The sequence below is a fragment of the Micropterus dolomieu genome, linkage group LG17 (genome assembly GCF_021292245.1).
Source record: "Micropterus dolomieu isolate WLL.071019.BEF.003 ecotype Adirondacks linkage group LG17, ASM2129224v1, whole genome shotgun sequence".
Classification (NCBI taxonomy): Eukaryota; Metazoa; Chordata; class Actinopteri; order Centrarchiformes; family Centrarchidae; genus Micropterus; species Micropterus dolomieu.
Genome location: NC_060166.1, coordinates 6,774,275 through 6,781,504, shown reverse-complemented (window position 1 = coordinate 6,781,504; position 7,230 = coordinate 6,774,275). Strand labels below are relative to the sequence as shown.

At 43.0% G+C, this 7,230-nt stretch overlaps 1 protein-coding gene across 1 annotated transcript in view; it reads right to left on the bottom strand.

Annotated features, from left to right (window-relative positions):
- tpst1 (tyrosylprotein sulfotransferase 1) overlaps positions 1 to 7,230 on the bottom strand; it is a gene marked incomplete at its 3' end in the record, with an annotated part of 837,181 nt that overhangs the window by 81,213 nt on the left and 748,738 nt on the right.

Genomic DNA, 7,230 nt, shown 5'->3' with positions numbered 1-7,230 from the left:
TCTCTCTCTCCCCCCCCCCCCCCCGCTGTCTCTCTGCCTGCTTGTCTCGTTAGTCCTGATTCCTCTCACCTGTGTTTCTCCCGCCTGCTCGTTAGTCCCTGGTGTTAAATGTTTGCTCTTTCTGTTCAGTCTCGGTCCGGTCATTACAGTGTGTTGTGGTTTGTAGCCTGCCATGATCAGTCTCCTGTGTAGTTTGTCAGCCTTGGATGTCTACCTGTAACATTGCCTACCTGAACCTTGGATCTGTGTTTACCCCGTGCCTCATTTTTTGGATGTATCATTTATCATCGAATCAAGTAGCTCGTCTAAAATAAGGTGTGTCAGCTACATATTTAATCAATATTTAAGTAACTACATACATTGGATCGGACTCTGTATTGGCAGATACTTAATATTAAGGGGGGTACAGAAAGCTCAGAAACAGCTGTATTTGTTTAAGAAACTTCAGAAGGCAAAATTCCCATGCCATATTCATATTAACTTTTAAAGAGGAGCAATAGAAAGCATCTTGACTGGAAACATCACCAACTGCCCTGGGATGTGCATGGCCCAGGACAGGACCACTCAGAAGGTCATTGGTACCCATCTACCGAGCATTAGTGATATTTTGAGGTGAGGTGCAGATCTCAAAGGATACTAAAAGACAGTACCTACACAGCTGCAGCCTTTTCACCCTGCTGTCTCTCTTTTGTGAGGACATGTGTGTGCCAACTAAAACCTTCCGCACATACAACATCCAAAATACCCTGGTTCACAGCGAAACTCAGGCAGCTTTGTCAGACCAAAGAGGAGGCCTTCAGAAGTGGGGACAGAGTCTTGTACAACCAGGCCAGGAACACTCTGACTAAAGAGGTCAATGCTGCAAAGAGATGCTACGCTGAAAAACAAAAACAGCTTTGCAGCCAACGACCCTGCGTCAGTGTGGAGAGGCCTGCGGACACTCACAAACTACAAGAGACCATCCCCCAACACTGCTGGTACTCAACGACTAGCTGACGAGCTGAATGGTTTCTATTGTAAACCCACAGTCACACCTCTCCCCCACTCCAACACCATCATCAGTCACCTTTCCCCACTGCCATGCTCTAACCCCCACTAACTGACCCCTCACCTGCACTCACGATCTGTGAAGAGGATGTTCGCCAGCTCTTCCAGAGGCAGAAGATCAGGAAGGCTCCTGGCCCAGACGGTGTGTCACCATCCTGCCTGAAAATCTGTGCAAACCAGCTGGCCTCCATCTACACAAAGATCTTCAACAAATCACTGGAGCTGTGTGAAGTTCCGTCCTGCTTCAAACGCTCCACAATCATCCCGGTCCCCAAAAAACCCTCCATCTCTGGACTGAATGACTACAGGCCCGTCGCCCTGACATCTGTAGTCATGAAGTCCTTTGAAAGACTGGTGTTGGCCCACCTGGAGGACATTACAGGCCCCCTGCTGGACCCCCTGCAGTTTGCCTACAGGGCTAACAGGTCAGTGGATGATGCTGTCAACTTGGGACTGCATTACATCCTGCAACACCTTGACTCTCCAGGGACATATGCAAGGATACTGTTCGTGGACAGGATCCTTACCCAGACATCCTCCACACCAAACTCACCCAGCTCACTGTGCCAGCCACCACCTGTCAGTGGATCACAAACGTCCTGACTGACAGGAGTCAGCAGGTGAGGCTGGGGAACATCACATCCAGCACCCGGACTATTAGCACTAGCCCCACTTCCCCCCTGTTCTTCTCCCTCTACATCAACGACTGCACCTCAGGAGACCCATCTGTCAAACTCCTGAACTTCGCTGACGACACAACGGTCATCGGCCTCATCTGGGACGGTGATGAGTCGGCCTACAGACGGGAGGTTGATCAGCTGGCTCTCTGGTGCGGCCAGAAAAACCTGGAGCTTAACACGCTCAAAACTGTGGAGATGACCGTGGACTTCAGGAGGAGCCCCCTCACTCTGCCCCCCATCACCATACTCAACAGCCCTGTGTCTGATGTGGAATCCTTCAGGTTTCTGGGATCCAATATATCCCAGGACCTGAAGTGGGAGCCCAACACGGACACCATCATCAAGAAGTCCCAGCAGAGGATGTACTTCCTGCGTCAGCTCAGGAAGCTCAACCTGCCTAAGGAGCTGTTGATCCAGTTCTACACAGCCATCATCCAGTCTGTCCTCTGCTCATCCATCACTGTCTGGTTTGGATCTACCACCAAAAAGGACCAGGACAGACTACAACGGACAGTCAGGACTACAGAAAAAATAATCTGTGCCAACCTGCCCTCCATTCAGGACTTATACATTTCCAGAGTCAGGAAACGGGCAGGAAACATCACTGCAGATCCATCTCACCCCGGACACAACCTGTTCCAGCTCCTCTCCTCTGGTAGGCGCTACAGAGCACTGTACGCCAAAACCAACAGACTCAGGAACAGGTTCTTCCCACAAGCCATCACTCTGATGAACAGACGATTGCTGACTCACAGTGTCAGGAACAATTAATGTGCAATAACCCAGTAACTCTGCCTCTAATCAGCCACCTGTTTACTGGCTACCACTGATCATTTATTCATCATTCTCTATTACACAGCTGTTCATACTGTTCATATTGTATATTCTGTATATACTGTACCACAGGTTGTAGACAGTTGATGATGTGTCTCTTTCACCATTTCTTCCAAAAGATATTTCTTGTCAGCAGGATCTGTGAGTACTGATAAGTCTTGTCATGACATTTTAGCCCAGAGTGGCTCACCAGTGTTCCCACCTTTCACCAGAACTGACAAAACTTCTCAGATGAGTAATGAGTCCACATGCTCTCTGCAAAATATCACATGACATGGATGACCGAAGACACCAGTGGCATTGTTACAGCCAGGGTTTCTGGAGTCCTCTTTTCCCACAGCCTCTGTGGCTTCCTGTTGCAAAGAGAACATTGGGCTTTTTTCATGTTAGCTTAAGGCTTGTAGTTGGCAGCACTGAACATGGTAAGTAATGTTTCATCAGCATCTGTTTTGTGACACTAAACAAGCTAGCATTTTGTGACTGATTTGCCCGAATCCTTCACTGTAATTTAAACAAGGTAAGAAAATTGTTGCCATACATAAAAACAGTAGCATGCATTTAATTCCAAAACCATCCTTCAATGACGCATTTTGAGTTTTTTTATTACCTTTAATCTGCTTTTGTGCTTGAATGACAGAGTGCCTGGCTCTGCTATCTGGACACATGTTGCAAATATTAAGTGAGATAACTAAGATTGCTTTCAAATGCAGATATCTGTATCTTATAGAGGGGACGTAGTTTTCCATCAGTGAAAACCAACTTTTTACATGAACGCCATGCTTCAAAATAGCCCACTTTATTTCCACTTTTAGTTCAACTGCCTGCCAATCACAGGTATGTGTTTTGTTTGAAGCATCATCTAAGGGCCAAATATTAACAATCGAGAGTAGGCAGGCCTATACACATTCTTTATGACCTGTCAAACATAGGTGTTACAAAAGAAACATTAAATATGGCTCATTCTTTGAGCAGAGCTGTTGGTTATGTGTTCCACCTGTGCTTTTTCTGTTCCTGGCTGCTTTTTTTGGTCTGAGGTCTGTTTGAGACTTTAAGTAATGGTTAAACAGTCTGACCAATAATAAGCATTTGTAATTATCCTTTGAGGTAAGTTATAATTAAATTCAGCAATTCAAATTTATTTCATTCAGAAATGTATTTACAATACAAAGATGGCTGCACAGGTGTTTTAGTTTGCTAACTAGCTAAAAACTACTCTGCTAGCTATGTTAGCTGTGTAGAATATTTATTCTTAATCTAGCTATCTAGCTATCTGGATTGTTATTTTTCTTTGGAACAGCAAATTTTTCACATAAACCTGTCTCACACCGAGCATTTTGTTATCTCAAAAAGGTAATTACTATTAATACAGGCTGCGTTCTGATTGTGTATTTGTACATAGGCCCATCACTTAAACTACTATTACTTCAATACTAGCTAACTGGCACTTCCAGCTGTGACATGTTAAAATTTCCATTGTGAACAAAGTCCAGATAAGATAGTTTGTCTTCCCTTGTTAGGCCAGTGCTTAAGCCAATGACCCATTTTAAAAGCTTAAGCAAGTCTATAATATTTAGGGTGGTGGTTATGGGTCCAGTTTTGTGAGGCAGAAATGAATGAGTTACAGTATTTGGACCTTAGTCAGTTTCATCCTATCTGCCATGGGAATAACAGAGTACACCACTCGTTTTACTTTATCCTTTGTCCTCTTCCTCCGGCAGAGTTATGACTAATCTTAATTGAATGTTATTAAGCAATAAATTAGATTTTCTGCATAAAAGCCAACAGAGAGTCTGGTATTGACCGCTAATATGCTCAGGGATGGTCTTCTCTGTTTCATGGTCATTACACTAATGTTTCAGAATGACTCTGGCAGTGATTTACTGATACTGAAAGGTCATAAATATTCTCTGTCTCTGTGACCTCTGTGTGTGTTTCTCCAAAGTTGCTCTCAGGTCCTCCAGCTGATGTTATCTGACTGAACAAAAGAATGTGAGATGGCTTTACAGTGGAGGCCATTTGTGAATGAGCAAAACTCTAAAACTAATGGTAGTGATCCGAGAATAGAAAGTAACAAGAAAGAAACACTTGATTAGAGTGCAGCTAATCTAGATTTTGACAGATGATACTAGTACAACATTTTTAATTATGTAAATATTTTCTTTTTTCTTGACAAGAAAATGTGAAGTAATATGTCCACAGTTTTTTATTCTTGGCAGTACCTCTTAAAGAACACAACCTTTTAATGACATCAAAACCACTACTATTGTATTGTACACACCTCTACATTGACACCAGATGAAAAAAGTGGCGTGATGAAAAAAATTCAGCCATTCCATGGATATAATAAGAAATACTGCAGACGGATATCAACCTGCGTCCTTGCTAGGTGTCTGAACATCTGACGGGGCTTGTATAGCCCACATAGGCTATAAAACCTCTGTGATGCTACAACATACGACAAATCAGCTTGTCCTTACTGGCAAGTTTGAAGCTGACAAGTGTTTATTACTGACCTCTGCAGATTGGGCCACTGCTCATGATCTCAACTCAGTATAGCTTCTTTTCATTCCATTCCTGCAAGAAGAAACATAAATCACATCATGTTTTCTGAAAGACAACATCTCCTGGTGATGACCTGCCTAAACAGTAATAGTTTTTCAAAAATCCATTTATTGCTATAAGATATTGTATCATTATTGTGTTAAAGCAATCACTAAGAGTGACAAAATGGATATTTATTTAAATAAATAAAAAGTCATGCTGAAATATCAGTGGCACTGCATCACATAAAGTTATCTAAGTCTACCTGATTTTCCTGTCAAGAAAAACCTAGAACATCATGTGTTTACGAGAAGCACTTTTCAGTCTAACTTTGTCCGAAATCACCTTTCTGAATAAATATACAAGGTTCTTCATCTACCATACAATAAAATATTGTCATATAGATAGTTAAAAAGTGGGATATGTCAAGAATAAGTACCCTAGTTGTTTGTAACAGAAATAACACCCTACTAATGAAAACGTGCGAAAATAGTATGGTTAATAAATAATTACACAACTCTATAGAGACACATACTGTATACTTCAGTTAAACTGGGAGGATATTGGGTAATATGTGACATGTAACATGTAATATGTAACATGTAACATAATTATAATTTATTAATTGTCGTACATTTCTTTTCCACAGGGTGTGGGAGTGGGGGGCAAAATCAGCTCTCAGACGGGATATAGAGCCGACTCGTACGCGACTGCAGAAAGACTATGTGAAAGCGTGCGCCGTTATCTGTTATATGTGCGTATATATACCCTCATATACTCATGTTTCTGGAAAACTCAAACGTCCTTGCTGGGCATTCTTTTGGGATCTCTGACGGCTTCAAAGTTGCTAAAGATGGTGTTGGTGTGTGCCTGGGTTCCCTCATTCTCCCTAGGTGATACCAGCACCCTCGGATTAGCCATTTACTATGTGGTAAATTCTGGCCCCTGGTATACAGTAAAGTTGTGCAGGTCAACAGGATTACCAACGCAGCTAGCGAGGATTCAAAACTGCCGCACAAATGGTTACATGCTCTTGCGAGCCTTCCCGCGGCGCTGAACAGGGACAAACTCTGCATCATTTGCCAACAAGATCATGGGAATCAGTGTCACTGCAAACACTACCATGTATCTGAAACAGTTTCTTATTGTATGATTCCTCGCATTGAGACTACAAAGACAAGGAAAAGAGACAGAGCTCTGTTCAGAACAGATTTAGCAACACTTTTGCCTTTATACGTCAGACGACAAGTCATACAACCTAGTTTGTTTGAAACATACTGGGGCCTTGACTCACATCTGAAAAGTCTGCAGGAAAAGTGCAGCACTTCAGTTTAAAGGTCATTGAGCAATTGCCACATACTCTCTCCCAGACGATGAGAAGAGATTTCACTTCATCATCTCTTGTTTAGAAAGAAGCAGATGCTACTTTCAGGGAGAACAAAACCCATTAATGTTTTGCATAAATCACATCCATGGAGATTACACTGATGATTGGATAGGGATCTCACAAACTCTCATTCTATTCACTAGCAATTATAGTAGGTAGAGGGCTGAGACAACTGCTCCCATTCAAGTCGTGGCCCCAACTGTGGATGGATACATAGATGGATGGATGGGACAATGGGTGGTCAGGTCTGTTTTTTCTCCAACGGCTGTCCTTCATCATCTAATCTGTAGTTCAAATTAGGGTCTCGACATGTTCCTTCCATTCCCCCTTGAATGATTAGATCTCAGAGACCAACTGAGGCCTGAAGGATGTTTAGTGTAGTCAAGCTGAAATGAGAGTGCTTCTGGCAATGAGAGAGAAAGAGAAAAGGAAAGAGGACAGGGGGAGATTGAACCTATTGAAATGCAAAAGAACAGGCAGAAAGATAGGCGTTCTAACAAAGTGCTAACCATCTTGAATTAAAATCATGGGTTACTGCAAATTTTTTCTACATCTGCTGATCATCTTATTGAACTCGGGAACTGCAGATGGAGATCTCCATCAATCAAACAACTCTGATTATCAGCTTATTATATCCATAAATTAGGTTTGTAATTATGCAATTGGTATCCCGGCTTTCGCCCGATGTCAGCTGGGATCGGCTCCAGCGCCCCCCCCCCCCCCCCCCCCCCCCCCCCCCCC